The sequence below is a fragment of the Lepidothrix coronata genome, unplaced genomic scaffold, assembly GCF_001604755.1.
Source record: "Lepidothrix coronata isolate B3197 unplaced genomic scaffold, Lepidothrix_coronata-1.0 Scaffold50, whole genome shotgun sequence".
Classification (NCBI taxonomy): Eukaryota; Metazoa; Chordata; class Aves; order Passeriformes; family Pipridae; genus Lepidothrix; species Lepidothrix coronata.
In genome coordinates this window covers 4,754,054-4,778,486 of record NW_016690230.1, presented here as the reverse complement: position 1 = coordinate 4,778,486, position 24,433 = coordinate 4,754,054, and the positions used below count along the sequence as shown (strand labels likewise).

At 37.1% G+C, this 24,433-nt stretch overlaps 1 long non-coding RNA gene across 3 annotated transcripts in view; it reads right to left on the bottom strand.

The window, feature by feature from the left end:
* Positions 1 to 1,341: 1,341 nt before the first annotated feature.
* LOC108497620 overlaps positions 1,342 to 24,433 on the bottom strand; it is a 28,117-nt gene continuing 5,025 nt past the window's right edge. The window contains exons 2-3 of one of the 3 annotated variants that reach the window (XR_001874908.1): positions 17,801 to 17,867; positions 1,342 to 2,709 (exon numbers count right to left, since the gene is read on the bottom strand). This is a non-coding gene — a long non-coding RNA (uncharacterized LOC108497620). Of the gene's footprint in view, positions 2,710 to 4,436; positions 4,857 to 7,839; positions 8,260 to 17,800; positions 17,868 to 24,433 lie in introns of those variants that run through there. The other 2 variants (XR_001874907.1, XR_001874906.1) reach the window with 2 other exon arrangements.

Genomic DNA, 24,433 nt, shown 5'->3' with positions numbered 1-24,433 from the left:
GCAATATTCTTGTAAGAGATTGTCATGGTTTCAGAGCTCCAAAAACCCAATTCCCTAGTCTAAGCCCCCTCTCACATCTCAACCTAGTCTGAGATGGGTTTTTTCCAGACAACCACACGAGACTTAAAATGGGGGAAAGGGAATATATATTACAATGACTGTACAAATAAATATTATAATACATTATACACGCGATCTCAACTATCTCTACCATGACATAAGTATTTACAATGGATCAAATCTCTTCTCCCCTCCAAATAAAAGTCCAGGAGGGAAGAAGGAAAGATCCCTTCTTCAGAGCAGCAATGTCTCTAAGGCAGCAGGTTTATCTGTTTCGCTCTTCTCATGCAGCAGCTGGATCTCTGCCAGCACACACGAGGGGTATCCAAGCCCCTCGGCCACCTGTCTTCGAACGAGGGTCTTCCTCCATGGGCTGCGTAGCAGGGACAAAACTCGCTTCACCACGGTCATATCACAAAGTGCAGGGGCATCTTTGTGAAAGTCTCTTCCTCCGGGGGTTCACCCCGAGTGAGAACATCTTGGGCAGCTTTCAGTTGAAAGCCTTTGCCTCAAGAGTTCTACCAGAGCTCCTGTGCTCTGTCTCAGGCTGCTAGGCTTGGCAGCAGCAGCGAAGGGGGGGGGCAAGGTCACCCCCACTGCATTCCTCCTCCATCCCGGGCTAGCTTTCCAGGACGCTTTGAGCTTTTCAGCTCTTCTCTTTGGTGCATGTTGCACTCTACGACTCCTCTCAAGCCGGAGTCCATCTCCCTCCTTTCTCAGAGGTCTCAGAGGGGTATAGGGTTTTTATTTCAGTTCTTACCCCAACTTCCTCTCGGTAGAGCCTAATTTTCTCTCTCTGCTGCTCTCTCTCTCTCTCTCTCTTGGCTCTCTCAGACAACCCTGTGTCTTCCTTGGCTGCATGGTGTTGCTTTCTTATCTTTTGGCTCTTAGCCACAGTCTCTGGACGCTGCTTCTGCCGCTGCTCTGTCTCTGCTCACTCACGGTGGAGAAAACTTTTTTAGCTTTGAGCCACAGGTACTTAGCCCAGCCTCACGCTGTTCCAAGTCCCTGCAGTGCCCCCCAGCCAGGGGCTGGGGGGCCCCAGAGGCCCCAAGGGGCTCTGAGCCCCTTTCCTCGTGGCCTCAGAACATGGCTACCACTTCTACCACCAAACTACAACTAAGCTTCTCTTCCGTTTGCTTGTGGTATGTTTATACTTCGCAGAAGCGCTCATTGGTTAAAACTCCAAAACTTCCAGGGTCACCACTCCCTGGGGTTTTACCATTTTATAACTGCAGGGGGAAAACTGTTTCCCCTCACTACAGAGATAAAAAAGGAAAACATTTTATTCATAAGTATTTTTATATATCTATATGAACTCCAAGCAAACAATAAAAATTAATACTGTGCCAATGTTCTCATCCATTTCAAGCTGGTGAAAGATTTTAGAATAATAAAAGCAATACGTTCCTCAAATTTAGGATGAACAAATATAACAACAACCCATACAGAATAAAAAGCATATAGCACTAAAAAATAAAAAAGCTTTCATAGAGAAAACATTTCTAATCTCAAGACTGCAAAAAATGCAAAAACAATTTCATAAATAAATGTATTCATGATAATGTGTGGCTATATTCAAAATCTTGAGATGTTAACAAAATGTTCTCAGCATCCCATTATTAATTTTCCACCATTATTGTAAATTAGTTGTAAGCCCTCTTTTAAAAAAAAATATATAATAGGTAACAGTGTGTGGAATAATTGTATCTACATAGCTGAAATTGACTTTTTTATCAATCAATGTCACAACAGTGCCATAAATATTTGTACAATGTCAGAGCTCTTAAATGATGTCACAGCAACACATTAGCATTATGTAACACTAAAGAACTGAGGGTCACTAAACAGTTTAGAGACTTCACATTTACAGCACAACTTTTTGGCCCCTTGGAGCCATTTGATACTATTTGCTTCTCCTCATCCATCCATGAATAACAGAGAAATAATTTTGATATCTGCTCTTGAGTTAATCACACTCACTGGTCTTGCTTTAAAATCAGTGGAGAAAACCAGAAACTTTCAGACCACTGTTCATCTCATTTTAAAGTGAGTGTCTAAAATAGGTCAGAAGTATTGTACCTTGAAAGGTCTTATATTTGTACCTTGATTAGAAAAGAAGCCTAAAGAGGCTACATTCATATAGATGTCTCCAGTGTAGATTTCTAATGTTAAGTGAGATTAATTCCATTAATACATTTTAAATCTTTATTTTTTTCCTGTATAAAATCCTGGTTCCATGTGTCCAAAAGTACAGATAATGCTTCTATATGCACCAGTGCTCACTGTACTTGCTTCATCAGATGTCCCAAGATTCTGCTAGAGCAGCACAAAACCTTCCCAATATATGTACACTTTAACATTTTGGGTCTCAGTCAAAACACTATTGTCTTCAAGGTAATATTTTCTGAAGAGAATTAATTATTCATATCCTCAGACAATGTTATGATAAGGAAGAACAAATTATGTCACATACCTTCAGAAATCTAAAAGTTACAGATGTAAGAGTGAGCCAGTCACTCTAAGTTCCCTTGATAGTAACTGGAAAGAAACTGGTACCTCCAAAGGGCCATCCATCTGACCTATCCTAGATACCAGTCTTAGGATGGGAAGAATCATTCCCTTGAGGTGTCCATTTCTCTTCATCGACTATAAAGAAAGAAGAGGGCAAGTTAGAGAGATTTCATTTTTTTAAAATGCCAAAACTAGTGCAGACAAATCTTACTCTAGGAGGAAAAGCATTAGGCTACTTTATACAGAAAGCTTGTAAGAATGTATGAGCCAAGGGGCCAAATTAAGCTGTGTTCAAAATAGAGAAACAGCACAGATTTTGGTGAATTTTTTAACATGTACTAGGCTCAATATATATTCAGTATAATTGGCCAGTGTAACAAAACTGTAAACAAAAAGGATTTTCTGCTCAAACACAGAAGTAAAGTATCTGTTCCAAGGCAGTCACATATTTCATATTTAATGCTAAGAATATTTTAGGAGTTCAGACTTAAAAAAAACTTGATAGGCTAAGTTTACCTGCACTTTTAGAGTAATAAATTAACCCTGCTGTCAGACCTACAGAAAAGATTAAAGTCAACTCCCTCCCTGTATGTAAAAGACTTCTGACAAAGAGTCCCAAGCTTAAAGTCAAATGCAGAACATGGCCTATAGTGAGTACGTTTGGAAGTTAGTCATGATTGGGTGGAGAGAAATGGTAAGTTTGGAAGAAACTCACTGGAATATAAGGGGAATAACAATTTCTTGCTCAATTAATTTACAAGAACTGTCCTATATCAATTAAATAGATATTTAAAACTTGCATCTGAAATTGTTCCTAAAACATAGAAATTGCCTGTAGAGTAGGGAAATTTACTTTGTTTTATTCTGGATTTCCATAGTTCTAACTTGCTAAATTGGGCATGAAGTGGTTGGGTTATTTTGGCAATACTATCTTAAATATAAACATCACACCTTCATAAAGTGTAATGAAATAAAAACATTCTAATGTTTTTTACCATAATAACAAACAATTAATCATCATATAGTGCTATTTAAAACTCTACAATAAAGGATGATGTATGGAGAAAAAAGAAGGAAGATTCCTTACATTCTTCAGCTGGATATTGCGTAAGGTCAGGTTAGACTTCTATAAATTAATATTTTCAAAAATGTATATGATTTTCTGTACAGCAAACATATAGAATAGCTGTCATGAAGTCAACAGGAACATTAAGAGATTGTTTTATGTAAGGCTTTCAAATGGTTCTTGGTGCACTGAGACTGTTTTTTACACAGGTTGCACTACAGGTGCTGTCTTTCCTCACTCATTCTGGTCATATACTGACTTATCTGTATAATGCAAATAGTCTATCTGATATTTCACTGAAAAGAGGTAGGATTTACTACGGTCAGGCATGGGGCATGGGTCATGGGACAGGAAAGAAGGGACAGAGGCATAAGCAAGCACTAGGGAGTGAGAGAGCATTGGGGTAAAGTCAAAGACAGACCTTTGATGTGCAAGGTACTGAAGTACAAGACTAGTATCATGAATAACTCAACGTGTTAAAAACTTTAATATAATTTCATTTTAAAGTATGTTTAACTACATTTAGAAATGCAATATCAACAACCTACATTGACAAAAAAGATTTTTTTTAGTGTGTTTTGATTTTACAAACACATTTCTCTGATGGAAAGTTAATATTCTAAGAAGTTATTGAGAATATCATAGAATCATCTTATTTAAACTGTGTTAGAGAGGGAAAACATCTACAAAATCTTTCCCCGGCCAAGTCATCTAAAAATTTATTTTTAAACTCTGGTGAACTCAACTATGTTTGCAAAAAGCTACCCACAGTATATGGCCTAATGCATTGACAACAGACAGAGAGAAAAGATTTTATCAAGACCTTGAACATATAGACTAAAGGAGATACAATATTGTACTATGATTCTGTGTTTGGGAGCACCTTAGGAACACTGGAACTGCATACAATATGAAAAAGATGATGCAAGACTCTATTTTGTTCGAGTTTATCAAAAGTTATATCAATGCTAACTAAATGAGACCAGGAGTAAAATTTTCCATAGTGATAATCTTATTTCATAATGGTTCTTTTTAAGTGTCCACAGGGGACACTAGAAGGAGAACGCCAGGTCAGATAAGCCACAAGGAGGATACATTATAGTCATTTTAATGGTGAAATAAAGAAGACAGAGTTATGATCCAAAAGGTAGGAACTGAGCACAGAATTCCCCAGTCCAGACTGGTGCAGGAGCTGAACAGAGCAAGAAGGAGAAACCTAAAGGGAAGGAAGGATAAAGGACATATCTACGGACAAAACATATCTACGGTAGACAGCTTAGAATTTAACTTTCAACGTAGCACAAGTACCATTTATATGTAAAATGTGCTCTTTTTCTTACACAAGACTTAATAAAAGAATTCAACTACAACAACATTATTTCCATTTCGCAGGTATCACCGCTTTCATTAATATTTCTTTTACTTTTTACAAACTTATTGTATTCAACAGAATGGTCTATGGTCTCTCATAGTGAATAAGCACACAGAAGTAGTAGACTCAGGCTCCACGTCTGGTTGAAGTGTTCAGCAGAAATGCAGCTGGACTGTGGAGACCAATTCTGTTAAATTCAGTGGGTGTCCCCCAAAGTAAGTAGCTGGGAACTACTTATTTCACTCATAACAGTTTCTTTAATTTCATTCTTTCTGTCCACCATTGAATCCAACAGGCCTCACAGACAACTTCCTATAATGTAGAAGACTTAATGAGAAAATGAAGTCGATGTTCTGGATTAATGCCTTCCAAAGTCACAGGCCATTAAATAGGTGCCCAGAACAATTTTCAGACATGTTCTCTAATCATCAAAAGGTCCTTAGTACCTAAGAAATTAGCTCAAGCATGATTTATTAATGCTTATCATTAACTCACTGCTATTGCATTCAGTTTTTGGATAGAAAGTTGCTGCCAATCAGTCTTAAAATAAGCTTAAAAATCTTCCTACTTTTATTAGTATCAGTTAAACTGCTTATGATATTTGATGACAGGTTTTCACTGTGAAATTAGAAAAACATTGGATGATGATATACCAGTAAGCACAAGACACAACTATAATGACAGGATTTGTTACCATAAATGCTGGGGTATACTATCAAACACAAAACTTCAGGGCGAGAGCTTAAGAAGGAAAGATTTAAAACATATTCTTTTCTAAAGTAATGTACTTTCTTAAAAGTAATACATGTTTCTTATGATCACTGCAGAGGAAGTTATTCTCCAAAGGAATTTGAATACGTAAGAGCTGATGGTTAAAGACTTGCTGACACTGGAGAAAATCCAAACATGAGGACTGGATGGAAAAATAGTAAGGAGAATAGTACAAGAACAGACTGAATTGCATATGAAGGTTAGAGAAGAAAATTGGGGGCAATTAGCCTGGAACACTGCAGAGAGGCCATTGTGCCTGGCTAGGACGTTTGCTGAGACTGCAAATCACATATTTATTTATTTCTGCTGAACTAGCCCTCTAAGTAATAAAGTGCTGCAAGGGCACAGACCAAGAACAGTAACATAATTCATGTGAAATTAAGTCACAGCAACCAGCTCATAGATAAATGGATAAAGAGCTATGTATCCTTCTGGCATAAATTGTGTGTAACATCATTGCAGTCAATGGAATTGTGTCATTTTACATCAGGAGAGAATCTGTTCTATAACCCAAGCAATAGTTTTGACAGTTATGTCCCATTTTCAGAAAAATCCCATTTGCAGCTTCTTGTTGATCTGTCCAGTGGTTCTGTCTAATGGGAAGAAGGGTCCTCCAAGAATTATAAAAGAAATCAATTTCACTGCTGATGATATCTGAAGACGAAGGTATGGAATGAAATTTTGACGCTTTTTACACCTGGAAGTTTCACTGAGCTCAACAGCATCATTTTATGACACACAGATTTGGTACATTGTTTCCTATAGTTCCTTGCCATTTAAATATCTGAATATTTGAGTATAATAATAATAATAAATTATATTTATATATTAATAAATATAATACATCATAAATATAGATTATTGACAATGTCAGCACTGACATTTCCTCTATATATAGCTTGATCAGTAAAGGACTGAACTGAGACAACTTGTCCAGATTGAATATTTAAATAGTTTTATTCTTTAAAGAAATTTCTATTTGTTTTCTTTAGGCATTTAGAAATTATTTTGCAACTTACAGGAGCGATAATTCTTTATTTCACAAATTCCACAGAGATCCCCAAACACTCAAAAATTTAAATATTTGGCTCTGTAGAGGCATTGCAATTCTTACTTGCTCACATTTTGCTATGTATTTGTTTCTTTTTGGTTATCATTTTTTGTTGTTGTTTATCCTGATATTTCACAGGTGAAGAAAAAAGCTAAATCTCTTTGAGAAGATAAATGGATCTAAGAAGATAGGCCTTACTTTTATTCTAGAATATTTCCATATTTTTTATTCATATTCCTGACAGTTCATGGAATCCAACAGGAAAACAGAAATGCCTTTTACTAAAAGGGAAAGCTTTGTTCCAGAAGGTATTAGTCATTTCCTAAATATTGTTACATATCTCTTCATGATCTTTCAACAAGCTACATGGACTTCTGAGTCCTTGTACATTCTTTAAATTTCTTCTTTAGTCTGCTTAAACACAGATAAAATAAAGAATAAGAAAGTGTTATTTGCAGTGCTACTTGGATCACAGACAGATACTTATTCTTGTGACAAGCACCTTTTCATCTTTTAGAAAACAAGAAGTCTGTCCATACCCTGACGTGTAACATCAATGACAGGACAACAGCTTACATTGGAGGTCTGTGGAATTTGGAAACTTTAAGAAAAAATGTAGCCTGCAGTGCTGAAGAATTCACAACAAATTTAGACTGTATGCTAGTGATCTGCTATAAATATATTTTGGTGTGTCACTGTCACATTAGGCTACATCTGCAAAAGGACTTGTACACCAAGCACTGACACTGCAGCTTTACTATGTCACTCAGAAGCCTTACTGGTCTGCCATGTACATCTATAGGACACTGAAGACCTTTATTCCCTGTTCAATGATCTCCATAATAGACATTCTGATCCCATTGTACTCCTTTGTGCCTGTACCCTGGTAAGGCTGTAAAAGGGATGGCCTCACCAGGGATTTCCAGTATTGTCAACTTTCTTACGTGTTTGAACAGCATCGCATGAAACACCTTTATCCAGTATCTTAGTAGTCTCCTGGGACAGAGATTGAGAACTGAATCCTCACCTCTAGCCCTGGTCTCCTTTGAGATGAGTACTCTAGTCCTATGTTTAGAACAGCTAGGACTTCTCTGTAGACTTTCTAATTGTTCGGTTTTTATTTGTCACGTTTTGCATAGCAGCGTGCAAAAGTGGTGTCTCAGGCTCTTATATAAAAGAATTCTTGTGTCAAAGAAATAGCTTTGTTTTCTTGAGTAAGGGTTTGATATCTTTCTCTGTCCTCAGTTTTCAAAGAGCTTTACTATTTCATGTGAATCCCAGACTGGCTTGTAAGTTTCTGTGACACTTCCCTTCCCCCATGCATTGAAACAATGGAGAAAATACAATTTGTCTGCAGAGATCTCAGAAATTAGATATTGCAGTACTTAGATTCTTCTTTGGATCCTTATAAACCTCCGTAATGACCTGGAAAAGAACGAAATTGTACTGCATTGATATTCAGCATAGCATCTGAATTTCAACACGTTACTACACTGTAAGTTACACAGGAACACAGAGATTAAGATTCAAGGTATCCATTTCTGATGGTCTCACATCCACATGGAGAGGAAGGTGAAATGTCACAGCTGTTCAGAAAAACTTTCTTCTTTATCAGTGACCAATACAATGGTATTTGTAAATACTAAAGGATTTTATTTCAAATCCTTCTCAAGTTATTAATGGTTCTCAAAGTATTAAATTGAATTCATCCTCTTGAAATGTGACAAAGCCAGTGGAGTTTTACCAGGTAGATATGTGATTTGGAAGCAACAATAACTTTTATCTGTGTTTCATTTATAGCAAAGGATCCAATCTCCTTTATAAACAAAGGAATGAGTTCAAAAACCAGTGAAATGCAATCACCCACAGATGACATGCAGCAGATTTCCTCTTTTCCTTTTTTTTTTTGTTTTTTTAAATTTAAATTTACATAACTGTTCAGCACTGGTAGTAGAAAAGAATCTATGAGGTGAGATAAATTGTCTGCAATTATTTTTTTTTAATTCCCCTGAACACAGCAAAACACATTGTGAAGTTTCAGGGTGAACTCCAGCCAAAGTTTTAGAAAAGAGGAAGGCTAAATTAGGCCCTTAACACATAAACAAAGGCATGAGAAAAATTAGTTACAAAATCACTGATCACTAGCTGTCTCAGCTAGGCTGAGAGCTGCTTGATGAGCAATTTGTTTGGGTAGGATATGTGACTGTTACTAACAGAGGTATATGCAAGAGAAGAAAAGGTGTTCTTACAGTGTAAGGGCTTAAGATGTCAATAAAGCACGTTTATGGCAGTGACATTAAGCAGTTAGGTGTGATTCACATTTAAAAGTGAAAGTCATTTAGCTTTGCTAATTACAATAACAGCTGAAAAACTGAAGAATTCTTCAACTATTTATGAGGTACAAAGTGTCAAGACAAAGCATTAGAACATTTAAGATCTGATCATTAAGGATTTTCTATTAAAGTAGCCTGCATGAGAGAAGCATCCTCAGTCTTCCCTGCTCAGTCCCTGTCTTGCATTAAAGTTTAAGGTGCTGTTGGTCCTTCAGTTGATTGTTTTAGCACATTGGATGGGTGTTTGGGATGTGAGAGGCCTTGACTGGATATTGCAAATTGGATTCTTATATGCCTGCAGGAAAGTCCTTTCATAGGATGGCCAGTTCACAAACCACAGATACCTCAAACAATTCACCTGAGTTGTGACTTCCCATCCCTTATTTTCTGCACATGACACAACCATGAAAAAGTGGGCTGCAACCTGTGCAACACTTCCAGGTGGTCCATACGCAGATCTGTTTTGTCCTACTTTATCTTCTGAAATTCACTGTTACACTTCCATTTCCTCTATAGATGTGAATCTGTTTTTAATCGTAACATATTATACTATACAAGACAGTAGATAAACAGATGGTTCTATGGTAGAATATATACATCTGGTCACACCCCTACAAATACACCAGAGATGATTTGCACACAGTTTATGCTTAACAGGACTTTGAAAAATCACCTGTTTCTTTTGGCAGCAAGGGGGTTTGATTACTTTCTGAGTAAAATACAACAGGGTCATTACTCTGTTTTCTGAGGCACATAAAGATAGAAAAATCTAGGAAAGTTGCCCTCTGTCTAAGGAAGCAACAGTTAAACACATAGTGAAGGAACTTGAAGATGCTTTTACATAAAACTGATCTCAGCTGATCTCACAGAATTACAAGTTATATTAAAAAGCAGTGAAGGAAAATGAAAGCCAAGGCACAATATCCATCAAAGTAACATAGCAAAGAATATAAGCAGCCGTTTGATAGCTATCAAGCATTAGATGCCACCGTAATGGCACTGGCACTAAATAAAATAAAATCCTGTAGTGGTCATCCACCATCATATGTCTGGCATTCTCATACTAAGTGGTACTGTGCATCCTGTGCTGTCCTTAGGGGAATGTAATTAACCCTGTGAAGCCTTGTTCTTCTTATTGCCTCTATGAAGAAGATTTCCAGGGGGAGCATGTGATTGAAGCCACTCTTACAGTCTGGAAAACACCTGGGAGTTGCTCTTCTATTTTATAACTAAGGGAAAGGAAAGCAGTAGCTGGCAGATGTTCCCTCTGTGCCTAGGCAAGAGCACCTGGAAATCAGATTTCACTTCATACATCACCAGTTTTCCACTTGCCACCTTAGCACAATTCTCTTGACAGCAATTAGCTCTTGTGCCTTAAGAATAAAGACTTTAATGAAATCCACCATAGGAAACAGTCCTTGTCCTTTCATTTTGCATACTCATTGGTCAAACACTTTGGGTAGAAAGGGCCTCTCTGTTGGGCTTCCTTTTCTGTCCCCTATCCATCTCATTTTTGCCCACCTGCCAGCATATTTACATGAATAAAATCCACATAAATATGCAATGGTTAGTGGAGATGTATTGGAGAACTTGCCACTAAAAAATGTCATTTCGCTAATTAAGTTAGATTGCTAAGAAAGCTAATGATAGAAACAATAGTTTTGGCAACAAGCACAGAGAACTGTGGAGAAGAATGTGATTGCTGCTTGGATCATAATTACCTTTAAAACTGCCATTTTGACGTTCATAAAGCAAACACTGCTTTGTGGAAAGAGCTGCATAGATCAGTAACAACTACAGAATCAGGATAAAACAGGTTGCTTAAGATTCTGGGCGTGAGTCATGCCAAATTTTGTACTCCAGAGGGCTCAGCCAGCATCTTCTGGAAACATGTCACCTTCGGTCGCTATTGATCAGTAGCTACCTACTGTTGTGTTGGAGATTCAGCTCACCAGCTACAAAGTACTGCTGACACCAAGGGTGCCGCACAACAGTGCACGTAGCTTTTTGATGACTAAAGTAAAAAAAGACATTTCTTTGAATAAGGTCAGAAATTACTCAGTGATAACATGTTTTCATGTTATCTGTGAAAGCATCACCACAGCTCAGTTGACAGAGGTGAGAGACTTATCCAAAATACTGAGAAACAATCACATAGACTATCTTGGTTTTCAATACTGCTTTTTTTTATCTTCATTTTTATCCAGCTGAACTTGCACTGCTTTACTTTAGTTTTACATAACAACACTGTGTGAAAAGTGATTTATTTTTAATGTATCAGCAAAATATTTCATAAAAGTGGTCTTTCTAAGCTACAAAAAAATGGAAGTTTAAAATAATTTCTATTAAAGAAAATTGTATGAGATAACTATACATGTAAAAAAGAAGCAAGGTTATGATAAATGGGATGTACACAAGCCACCAGAGTACATACACACACATCAATTCAGTTTACAGTATAGTCAACTTATGCACTTTCTGCCTAACTCCCTTCCTGGAAACCTGTGGGCTGTTAAGACTTTGCATCATGTTCCCTTTTGAATTCAAGATCCAAAACTTGGCTAAAAGAAACTATTCTTTTTGACATATTCATTGGAGGGAAAACCCTGTGCTGGTTGCACCTACCTATTCTCTGCAGCCCCTGAGATCATGGCAATGGTCTGTTCAGTCCTCTGGCAGGCAGGAGAAAAGTCCTTCTGAGACCATCGCTTATTGTACTCAAGCAGAAGAAATACTTCATGCTTTCAGTACTCATCTGACTTTTTTCCCTGAAAAATCCTTTACAAATCTACACATCTCCAACAAAACAGTACTAAAGAGGGGGTGTGGAAAAAAAGATGTCAAAGTCAAAAGAGAAGACACCATTACTAGACATACACCGTAAGATGATGCATAGATAATTTATCCCAGGCCATTTGCGGACTTTTTTGAAGGATGTATCACCATGGACCTGATTCTCTTTTGTCTAAGTTTCTGCAGTAATTTCCATGTGGTTTCCTCCAACGTTTACAAAAGTCTCGTTCAATTTAGAATAATGTTAGCACAGTCATTATCTAAACGGTTATACTTTGGGAGAGGCAAAGTTACTGAAAGGCAGTATTTTTCTTTCCTGTATCAGCATCATTTTAGTGACCAGCGACTGACTGACTGACTCCAGTTTGCTTTAACAAGGCTATTTGCACTTTTATTCACATTTCTAACTTTCCAATGGCAATTACGAATGGTTGGATAAAATTTATGCTAATGTGAGGCTTAGTAAAGGTGTTTGTGCTGGAGAACACACAACTATGGGAAACCAGAGAAGGGGGGATAAGATTCTTAAAGTCTAAGGCCCAGTCTTAAATTTATGCTGTATATTTACTGTAATGGAGAAAAGAAACACCAAGTTATTTACAAAACCTGGAAAGATCTGCAGTCTGCTATTACAGGAGGTAGGGTTCGTAAGGCTTAATAAAAAGATGTGCCCTTCAGACTGCTCTCAGTTTGTCCTATCATGTCTTTTTCCATCTTCTGCCTTATAACACTTTCTATGCCTTGTAAACTGATAGAAATTCATTCCTCAATGGCCATACACAGAGGTTAATAAGCTCCCAGCAGCAGCTGACTTGGCACTAGAGAAGAAATACTCTCCCCTACATCCAGTTCAGAAATGTTACCTTCACATCCCCTTCCCTGTTTTGGGAAACCGTAGGACTTTTTCCACCTCAGTTCTTCCGGATGTAGACTGGCATTGTGGTAAGCTTTTCCTCTTGTCCTGTGTCTGAGAGGCTGTTCATTGTGCAAATTGCTGGTCAATGTGATGTGACACTGAGTCAGTCAGAGACACAAGGTAGGTGTGCCAACATAATTCCTTACATCGAACCACAAAATAGCGCTTTTAGTGTTAAAAATAATCATTGACTAGGTCAGAAGGTAGGATAGGGTAACTATTACAATAGAGAAAAGGAAGATTTTCTGGGGAAAACAGCTTAAACCTTTTGCAAAAAAATTTTTCCCCTATCCACTGTGCCCATCCTTCCTTTTTACCTTGTTCTCCTTCCTGCAGTTTTTGTAGTGGATTGCAGCAGATTCCCTCTGACTGTCTCAAAAAGTTTCCTTTCTGTCACCTCTGTGTCTGTGCTCTCTGCTTTCTCACTGACTTGCACGCCAGCTGCAGGCTCCCTGCTTGCTCCACCCTGCACTTGCCAAAGGTTGTCCAGCAAAGCCTCTAAACTCGCTCTTGGAGATAACACCAACTCTCTCTCCCTTCAGAGGGTGCAAAATCCAGGACAAAACAAAGCAGCAGCTTTTGACCTTGCTGTCCAGCATAGCCTTTCAGAAAAACATCCTGCTCGCAGAAACTGTGAACAAACAAATAACTCAGGCTGTTTAACATGTCACCACGACACGGTGGTAAGCAGTAGGAAAGGCTAAAAGAATTTAAGAGATTACTGGAGGACAAGCGACTAATCCTATGTGTATTTCTCTCACATTTCTTACATAGTAAAATGTCATTCACTTGTGCAGCCAGGAAGCAGAGAACTTGCTTGTTTAAGAAGAACAGATCAGGAAGGTACTGAGGATTTTCATTCCTCAGAAGGATTCCTTCTAAGGTGATAAAAGAACATAGTTATCTATACTGGCACAAACAGCAAGGTGTCTCTGTCTTGTAATATTAGAGCCAAAATATGACACTTTCTGTGCCTTAAATTCAATTTTTTTTAATCATTGGAAGACGTGTACAAATTCCACTATAAAATAAATGGTGCCTTGCACCGAGTGTTGAGAATGTTAGAGGTTAAAAATACTCTCTACCTTCTGCCTCATCCGTGCCCTGTCATCTCTATATATTTTCATACATATGCAAGTTTATGCTGTAAAATGTTCCTAGCCAGAATTTGCTATAAAAAATGCTATGCATTATACTCGATAAAATGCTAAAATAAAATGGAATTAAAAAAAGCTCTGAAATATACCTTGGACAGTGTAGGATGCTGCACTCAGAAATGTACCTCATAGGAAACTACAAAACCTGTAACCTAAAGCATGGCACCAATCAATCCATGTGAAAACTAATATGCATGATGTGTGGGTATCATGTACTCAGTGAGCACATTCACATGATAAGGTTTTTTATCATTTGAATGTGCTGCACCAGAAGGGAAAGGATAAAAAAGTACACTGTCACCAATTTGGAATGAGGTCTGTAGCAGTCTGCTGGAAAAGATACCAACCATAAGGGGGGGAAAGAGATGTCTAAACTGGCAAGACTTTCTAGAAAAAAAAAAATAAACGAAAAGTAACGACTTGAAAGAACGAAGACAATTGTTAAAGATTTTTTTTCTTACTACAGATTTTTTCAATTATAATTCTTAAAAGATTTGGAGACAGTAAGTAATGCAAATGTTGAAATGTCCTCAATTTATTGTCTTTTTATTTTCCCGCTCCCTGCAATTTAATACTGTAATATGAGCAATGTTGAAGGATTTTTTCCATCTTTCTCATTCTTCCACATCCTCAGTCATGAAAGCACCAAAAGAAATATTAAGATCTGAAATTTTTTTATATGCCACTCTTCCAACACCCAGTTTTCTAAAGTTAAATATTCCTTTTTTTTCATCATTGTGAAGCTTTCATAGGCACAAAGTCACAATGATAAAAATAAACCCTAACAGAGCTATCACTCAGTGCACTGAACCAAAGGGCACAAACAGGGCAGGAGTAGAAAAGAAAAGAGAACGTAAAAAAAACCAAACAAACAAAACCAGGTTTTTTCCAAATCAGTTCCCTTTAAAAACACACATATACATGCATTTTTTACTTGTGTCTTTTCTTCTAACTTGATCTTTACAGCACTGAAAGAAAAATGCAATATACCATTTACTTCTGGTTTTGGCTTTGCACAAATGTTTCTCTGCTTTTCAATAAATTCTACTCACAACATGTAAATATCTGTGACAAAGACCATCCCCCTGGAGTGGTACAGGATGCATTGCTAAGCAACACTTTTTTTTAGTTTGCTTTGGTTTTGTCCTTTTGTTCTCTCTCAGAGTTCTTTTAGTTGCTTGCTTTCTTACCATGTGAATACGGAGAGAAGTTCCACGAGGGTTTCTTTCTGCAAATAACATGCTATGTAAAGGATTCAGATTTCAGAGAGCCCATGCAGAAGATCATGACATTTATTAACTAATTTTGAGCCTTTTATGTTCGGAAGCAGAATCCCGCTGGTATATGGGAATATAAATCTGAAGTATTTCCACTCTAGATTATTATTACTCTGGGTGGATGGATCTGTTACAGGCTCAACTTCAGAGCAGAAAATTATTAACTTCCACTTTTTTTTCCTTCCTCTGCACTTGGTTTTTTATTTGTAAAACAAATCTGAGCACATAGACTAGAGAGGAATCACAGAGCACACCAGAAAGGTCTCTAACTGCAAGATCAACAGTGAGGACTCAAAGACGTCCTAGAGTATGTCAACCAGCTGTTGACCCAGCCCCAGCTTGTCTGAGCCTCACCTAACTAAAGACAGAACATATACAAAACAAAGCTCCTTATATTGTTGAAAATCAAGCATAAGCCGCAAGGTCTAAATGTGTATCTCCATACTTAAAATGTTTGAAAATTATTAATGGACATATATGCTCTAAAATTGACAACCTAAAGAGCAGGAATGCAAGCACTCTCATATCTGTGGTTGTGCAAAGTATTCCCAATACAGCATACTTTGCCAAAAGCTAAAAACACAATATCAAACTCAGGTGCTTTCCTTAAAGAAAAGAAAGATTAAAGTCTGGGTTGGTTTTCTTTTTTTGTTTGTTTGGTTGGTTTTGGTTTGGTTTGTTTGTTTTGGTTTTGGTTTTTTTGTTTGGTTTGGTTTGGTTTTGTTTTGGTTTTGTGGTGGTGTTTGTTTGTTTGGTTTTTTTTTAACAGGTACAAGCTGCTTCCAAAGCTGCCATTTGAGAATATGAAGCTTTTAATATAGATGTTTCACCATAACGTGTCTTCCTGCCTTACTCTTTTATTGAGACCTGCATTTCTGTTGATCCCCAGTGTTAGGTATGACATGGCAGTGGTTTCAAGTAGGTTTGCAACTGACCAGCAGCAGCCAGAAATGTTTCCAGATGTTTGCGACAAAATGCATCTCTATAGACAAGGAAATCTTATATTGGTATGATGCTGGCAGCTCCAAGGCAACCTTGACATAAATTTCCTGCAAACATATTCCTGCCATTGCGAGCTGTGCTATCCTATCAATTCAGTGTGATTATCTAGTCCAATACTAGGAATCCACATTTAATAGATGGTTCCAGCAGCAATCCTCTGACACCATCAGCTAAAGCTTGTTCTCACAATCTTCTTTACCCTCATCTATATTGCTGTCTGTAAGAGTTTCCCAGTTCCATGAATTGGTATGTAAGGGCAGGTATTTGCTTCATAAACTCCTGCTGTTTCTCAACTGTTTTCCAGTGCAAAGGAGGATTTTCAATATGGCATGTAATTAACTATTACCGAGAAAGTAAAAACTAAGTGTAGCAGAGAAAAATGTGATTTGCCAGGGTTGTTCCTTCCTACAGTTTTTTAAATTGCACCATGTCTCTCCCAAAAATGAATTCATGAAAGCCTACAGTATTTTTAACAGTGAACTATATTTGTGGAAATGGAAATTCCTGGCTGCCCTCCAGAAAAATAAACTCTCTATGAAGAGAAATAACACCTCAACATTCCATATAATAGTAGTGCAGATAATATAGGAGACTTAGCATGCTGATAGTTCATGGACACCCCTTCCCATTTTAATACAAATATTCATTTGTAATGAGCTAACAAAACTAATTTTGAGCAAAAGTTACATTTTGGAAAGTAGTTACACCAAGAATTTTACTTTGAGATTTCACACTTGCAGCAATTGTATTTGTGTGATTCTTTCCACAGAATCCATTTTTTGAAGCACTGAAGGTATTTGGTGGGAACAGTCTGAGACACTCCAGCAAGTGCTTTTAACATTGAACTATATCACCCTCTAAGGGCACTACAGATCAAGGCATTAGACCACTGACAACTTGACAGATGTACAACTTCACTGTAATACTATCAAATAAGAGCACGTATAAAATGTAAATATTCTCATCAATGCTGCAATTAAGCTTAAAAATATGGTTGTATAATGACCAATCAAAAATATTGTTTTAATTATAAGAAACTTGCATAGATGCTGCTCTCTTTCTCCTTTTGTTTCCTAATTCATACCCTTTCTCTCGGTGTTGCCTTTGTTTCTGCTTCAGTCTTGGCCTTTGTGACTGCAGCCCTTCCTTGTCAGAGTATTCCTACATCTTTTGCTACCTAGTGCTTCCTAAATGCGTATCATCTCTACAGCTAAATTGTATAAAGCATTACTTTGCAACCGAAAAAAAAAAAAAGTATCTACTGCAAGAGATTTCATTTTCCTATTTGATACTCCCATGGACCGCTTCCATTTCCCCAGCTATCTCGAAATAGGAAGTCCATCTGTTTGCTTTTTTCACTTCTTTCCTTAGAGTTCACACTTTACCTCCAGATACCCTGCTAGAGCAACTGTCTTCCTACACTAAAACCCTCTGGAGATGTATAAACATTAGTGAGCATGTTAAAAGCACTAATGTGCAGAAACTTACCCTCTGTTGTGTATGCTGCCTCTTGAGCTCTGGACAGGGAGCAGTCAGACTCACAGTGTCCCTCCATCTGAAAATAAAAGAAAGTGCATGAAATAAGAACGGTTCTGTGTAACTGCATCAACACATTTTTTTCCTCCTTCTGAACACATTTACCAGGCAAACACTCAAATACAGTGGAGTCGTGCTTAACGAAGCACCTACTCCTGTGGGGTTGTGGTCTCTGTTTCTCCAGGAGGAAGCCCTGGATGATGTGAGCTTCCTCCATCCCCTCTACCTTTGTCCCTCATAACTGGGTGCACTATCAGCTCTTTTGGTCTTACATGAGAAAGTAAGGCCTTTTGATTACACAAGTGAGTTTGAAACAGTATTTCTAATTATTTTAGAGTTATTATTTCTACTTGATTACAATTAAGATCATGTTACTACTGTCCTTGTCATGACAGTTTGAGAGAGTCACTATAATAGGAAAAGTGTCAATTTACAGGTATCCTCTTTCCTTTAGCTTAATTTCCTCAAGTGTTTGCAACCTTCATTGTCAGACAGTAATTCACTGAATGCAGTAGAGTTTTTAATTACCTCAGTCACCATTCTAACACTATCAATACTCCCATAATATGTACCCTAATAAATGTAAGCTTATTGTTGGATGTAAGTGATGTCAACCTTCAAAATGGATGGTCACTTCAATTTAAACAGAATTATAAAAGGAAGATTGCTTTTAGCCAGTACCACACTATCAAAGATTTTATCTTTAAGTAGTTAACTTGACAGCTTTACCAAAAATTTGTTGTAATTAAATCCCTGTATCACGTCTTGTTTGATTTTATTTCATATTATAATTTTTTTTCATTTAATTAACATTAAAACCTCATTAAGAAATGGTATGTTCTTAATGCAACTCATTTGTAAAACACATAAGTTACATCCTAACGCACCCATTGCATTCAAGTTCTATACAGACTGCACTCTTGCCAGACCCATGACTGAAATAAGACACAATCTTAGATATCTAAATTTTTGAAAAATAGTATGAAACTGTAACAAGCAGGAGATATTTCAAAGATATTGTTTCCTACCATAGGTTCCATAGAGTTGTTTGATGAAATAAAAATTATTATATCCTGGGATTAGTTAGGTTTTAAAAATACTTTTTATAAATTTCTTAGTGTAATTTGAATTATGTTATAGTAAGCACAAATAGCTAATGGTAACTATTTAAACATGCATTGGTCAAAACTACATGATATTACCAACTTTTTCCTTATTTTCTATGATGGCAATTTGTCACCTTAACAGAACTAAACCCAAGGTTTCACATTAACAGTGGATTTTCTAAGCTTAATTTCTTTAAATGCCTGTGATTAAATGAACAGCCTTAAGGCATTCAAGTATTTTGTTGTGATAGTGTGTTAGGATTTCAAGCGTCCCAAAAGCCAAGTATTCAGTAATATATATATATATATATATAAAATATTACTATGGCAACTGTCTAGCTTCATGCTTTCACTTTGCTTGTCAAAGCCTTCGCAGAAAAGATGCTGTTTTGGGGCTGACGTGCAGTACTTAAGAATAGCCTCTAGATGCCGCTGTTTACTGCATTTAGAAGACGGGCGGCAGCTGAGAAGAAATAGCTGTAAATTGAACGAAATACATTTGACAAGTATTGCTTGAGCCTAAGCCTGCTCTCTTGACGTCAGTGGCCAAGATTTCAGCAGTTTCAGGGAAAACAAGTAGAGCTTCTATATTTATCCGTAAAACTAAGCAAAAAAATCTTTTCGTTCACCAAATAGGACTGCTCTTTGAAATACAATTAAATAGTTTTCATTGCATCCTAAGCTATAAAATGTACCAAAAGAATGCTTTCTAATTACAGAAACTCATTCTTACATACACACACATACTTAATTATTCTGGATGTCTTTGTTTAAGAATGACACTGTATAAATATTAATTTTTTTCCCAACTATGCTTTGTTCCATGATCTACATTCATTGTAGCATAGTAAATTTGAGTTCATTAGATCAGTTGCTGCTATTTGGATGTAAATGTCTTCAAGGAGGATTAATTACTCTGTAATTCTGACTTTTTTTGTTTTTTAATTGGGAAAATGGAGCCATTCTCTGACATTTCTCTGATTAAAAAAAAATAAAATCAAGGACACCAAACCCCACAGAAACTCCCCTTGTGCCTCCATATAACACAGTTCACAGAACATAAAATTTTGTAAAGTGTCTGGGTAATTTTTTTGGGACTTGAGTTAGGTTAGGTAAAGCTTCAGGAAGTCATTTAGTGATTGAAATGTTCATCCTCAAGTTGCATATCCCTCACAGCAGCACCTTGGTTGCCTCTAGAACACACAGAAGAGTGCAGAATTCCAGAGTGCTATCTTTCAGAAATGAATGAGAGGCCACTCTTTCCTTTAAACCAGCTGGAGAAGAAGGAATGTGACTACCATGGTGATTTATTCACAAGAATATGAAGAGCATGTAGTTGCATGAAGAGATGTTGCAGCAGTATTTTGAATAACTTTTCAATTTTTGACCTCCCAACAGATTCTCTTAAAGATATGAGAGAGCCCTATTTAGGAAACTGAAAGCAACTGTTAGTAGGAATCCTTTTGAATTACGTGTTATAGACCTCTTAGAAATGGTAAACAAACCACCAAGAGCACTTGAATCACAGAATAGAAATTCATGACAGTTCTCTGAGGAAGCAGGAGAGCCAGAGGCTTTTTTCATTTGTCCAGAGTGACTCAAGCATGCACCACCCTTCCATCGGAAAACCTACAACTCATTGATTACTCTTGGAAGGTCAGGCTTACTGACAGTATGGAGAATTTTCTTCAATGACAGTTTCACGCAAGGGACATACTGCAACTTCAGGGAGTAAAGAATGTAAGCCAATCCTCTCCCTTCAGTCTTATCCACTATGTTTGGGAGTCAGCATTCACACACACTCACAACCTGTCGCAGCAGGACTTTAATCATATTATCAAGATGAACGGCATCATCAGGAGACACAGTTAAGATGTTTTTCCAGAAATTAGGAGTTGTGATTTTGAGTCTATAAAGACAAAAACTGAGTAAGCGTCTTCTGGGCTAAAGGAATACTAAAATCACTTAAACACAAATTTCATGGTTGTGCTTAAAAATAGAGTAAAACAAAATTCACTATTTTTTACACAAAACTGGATTTTGTAGGCAGGCACTGTCTTATCCAGTGAAAAGAAGAAAAGCATCTTATTTGTAGATCCTGTAAGGGTTTGAAATGTGTTGCTTAGACAGTCCAAGAGTAAGAGTTTTTTGAAAAGCCACAAAAGTACAAATTCAGCTTCTCAGAACTTTGTAAATTGAAGCAAGCTGTGGACAGACTTCCTCCAGTTTGATGACATTAAAGTTCAGACTTTCAGGATTGCAATATGAGGTAGATAACTATATATGGTCCATAACTTACTTGAGACAACTAAGATCTTTTTGGACCAGTTTTTTGAGACTTTGGGTTTTTGAAGCATATAGCTTCTTAGTGGTCTTCCAGTATTATGCAAGATCTACTGCACAACAGAGCAAGCTGCATCAGCGTTAATGAGAACAGAATTTGTGACAGTATACTTTAAATCAGAGCTGCCTTAAGCTAAGTGGGAACACTGACATAATCATTTGTAATGCTAACTAGAAGAATGCAACTAAAGAAAGAATTATTAAAATGAGTCTCATGTTTGTATTAAGTGAGGAGGATCTGGGTTTTAAAAGTTACCTCCTCTTAATAATACTAAGACATGCAGGTCCTGATCTTGAAATGAGTTCCATATGCCTTAAAGTCCATGTTCAGGCACAGCATGCTTCTGCTTCATGACCAATTTTTAGTTTTCCACTTTTAGGAGAACTGAAACATATGGACTTCTGAAAGAGAACCATTAGGTTCAACTTCCGTAGGCTGTTTGAAAACCTATATCCACTAATAAATAAAAAAATAAATAAACCAGAAAGATTACTCTCTAGCCATAGATGTGTCACTGCCAAAGAATGCTGAGCTTTGACAAAAGTCTTCACCTTATAGTATTTTACATTAAAAGTTTCTAAGCAACAGATGGGTCTGGTTGAGGAATACCTGGATAGTTGTTCCATAGAAAAAGTATAGGGCATTGAGCCATCAGAGACCAAAGTGAGGTGACAAGCACTTTTGTCAGTGGAATGGATTTTCACTCACATTCAAAAACTTAGATCAAATACTTAACAGGGAAGAAAACGGAAGGCTCACAACTCCACTGGTTCTCTCATAGTAGCATAGGTATGTGCAGAGAGACAGATTCTTGCTATACCAACCGTAAAATATATGTATCTTTAGGGCTAGCAGAGACAGTCTCTCCATTCACTTAAATGGAATCATGTTAATAAGAATTTCATAATTTTCAGATTAATTTTTTATTATTATTTCTATCAGTAATGGAAAGCATATTATAGTGCTGAATACAGCTGGCTCTCTCACTGTATATCCTGAAGTCCTCTGGCATCCATGCTATTAGGAAAATAAAGCCTCTTCAGTAAGACCCCCTACATTTTTCAGTCAAGAATCAGCTGAACAGTAATGTAAACTAGACAACAGATGAAGTTCACCTTTGAAATGACTAGTATTCAGTATATGAAGTTTACTAAATTGCACAGGTGTTTTGTGGAATTGACAGCACTGCAGCATTGAGGGGAAAAAAAGGCTTTGTAATTACTCCTCCTCACTGGTATGGTATTAAGAATGGTTTTAGAGTGATTGTACACTTTTTTATGCCTGAAAGTAAAAGACCTCCCAATTACAGAAATGAGATAAATGTATAATTTTTGTATTACACCTTCATGTGATTTCCCCTACCACCACATACATTTCACCTGAGCTTTCAGTCCAAGAAAATCTGCTTTCTTTTTCTATTGCACAAATTTACTGTCTTCAGTGACAAATAGTTACATAGGTACATACTATACAAAATGTCTAAAGAGAACTGTGACTAACTTGAGCTACTGTTTCCCAAAATATTATCTTGGAAACAAGTATCCTCTCCTCATCACCTGTTGCCTGAGGTTTGCAAGCACAGATATAAGCGAATCAGACACAAGGCCTTCAGTCTATCCAAGCTTTAAAAAGATAAAGGGGAAAGACGCAGATATGAAAGGGAATCTAAGAACTGATCCCTGTAAATCCATTTGAAAATAACAACTTTCTGGTCTATGTCAGAACAAACTTTGTCAGGAAAAAAATGTGGGACTTTGAAGCTATTCCTAATGTTCCATTTTTCAGATTCTAAGGTGTCCTCCATGAGAGAGATTTTTCTTGTTCACACAATCTGAGTCTGCCCAAGCCCAGGTGCTGGTAAAAGGGAAACGGGTGCCTTATTAGGCTTTGCTGTGGACCACTGAGGCATCCTCCTGCCTCTGTTAGGACTAAAAGCAATCTAATCTACCTGTCTAGACAAGGCTTTGTGCTGGTCTGATCCCTTTCTTTGGAGCTGCTTGTGACATCCAGAAATTTGACAAGGAAAGCAATTATTGATCAGTCTGAGGTGTGTTTTGCTGTGATAATTGTCTAAGCATGACTGAGTGATGCCCCTATAGATAGGTGCTTACTTATTTCCTGAGGCATGTCATCCTCAGAGCGACAGAAACATTGATAAGAGAAAGGACAAAATGACTAACTTTGATGGAGTTTGTGTTGAAACATCTGCTGCTTGTCAACATGGGAGGCAGAAGCAGTGATTTATTAGTAATAAAAAAGGAAAACCAATGAAACTCTCAGTCTTATTCTTTCCCTAAACTATTTTCTGACTAAGAATGCCCAGGAAGTTCCAATAAAGAGAAAATACTGCCCCATTATCTCTATATTTTTACTTTGCTTACATTATAACTTACCACATAAAGGATAACACATTATTTAGTTTAAGACTTGAGTACCTTCTGCCTATTAAGGAACCTGGACAATAAAGTCACTAAATGCAACCGTGAAAATCTACAGAGAGTCAAAGTCTGGTCATCTAGATTTTTTACCTCTTGCCTAGAATATAAATATTTTTAGAAAATTGAACCGAATGTAAATTATTGAAAAGATATTTGGTAATGTTTCTTATTCTCTGAATACATACCAAACACAGACCTGTAATTTCCCCTAATTGTTTTCATGAGAGTAATTTCATTTGGATTAATCCTTTCTTTCAGACTCAGCTCTGCATGAGCACTCTGCAGAATTCTGGCTTCCACATAAAGAGAAGCTCTGAGAGGAACTAGCCTCCAGAAAGCCAAAATTACTTCCCCAGAACATGGTGGCATGTACAGTCAGAACACTGCTGCCCATAGGAGGAAGGCACACACCTTCTCTTTTACAGCTTTTGAGCCCTGAAGAACAAAGGGTCTTTGAGAATCACAGCCATGCCACTGAGGCATGGAAAAGGGATGTGGTTGAGGAATCTGTGCTCTTTCCTTCCATGCATATGCATAGTGAATAGACGGGAATCATGTGCTCAGTAATAGGGTGTAGCTTTTGTAATATTTCTACCACCAGAACACACTCCCCAAAAATAAAACCTCAAAACCGTAGATGCCTCGGTTTAACTGGAATATTAAGAAAAGCAAAAGTATTAGAAATTGGAAGAAGCGA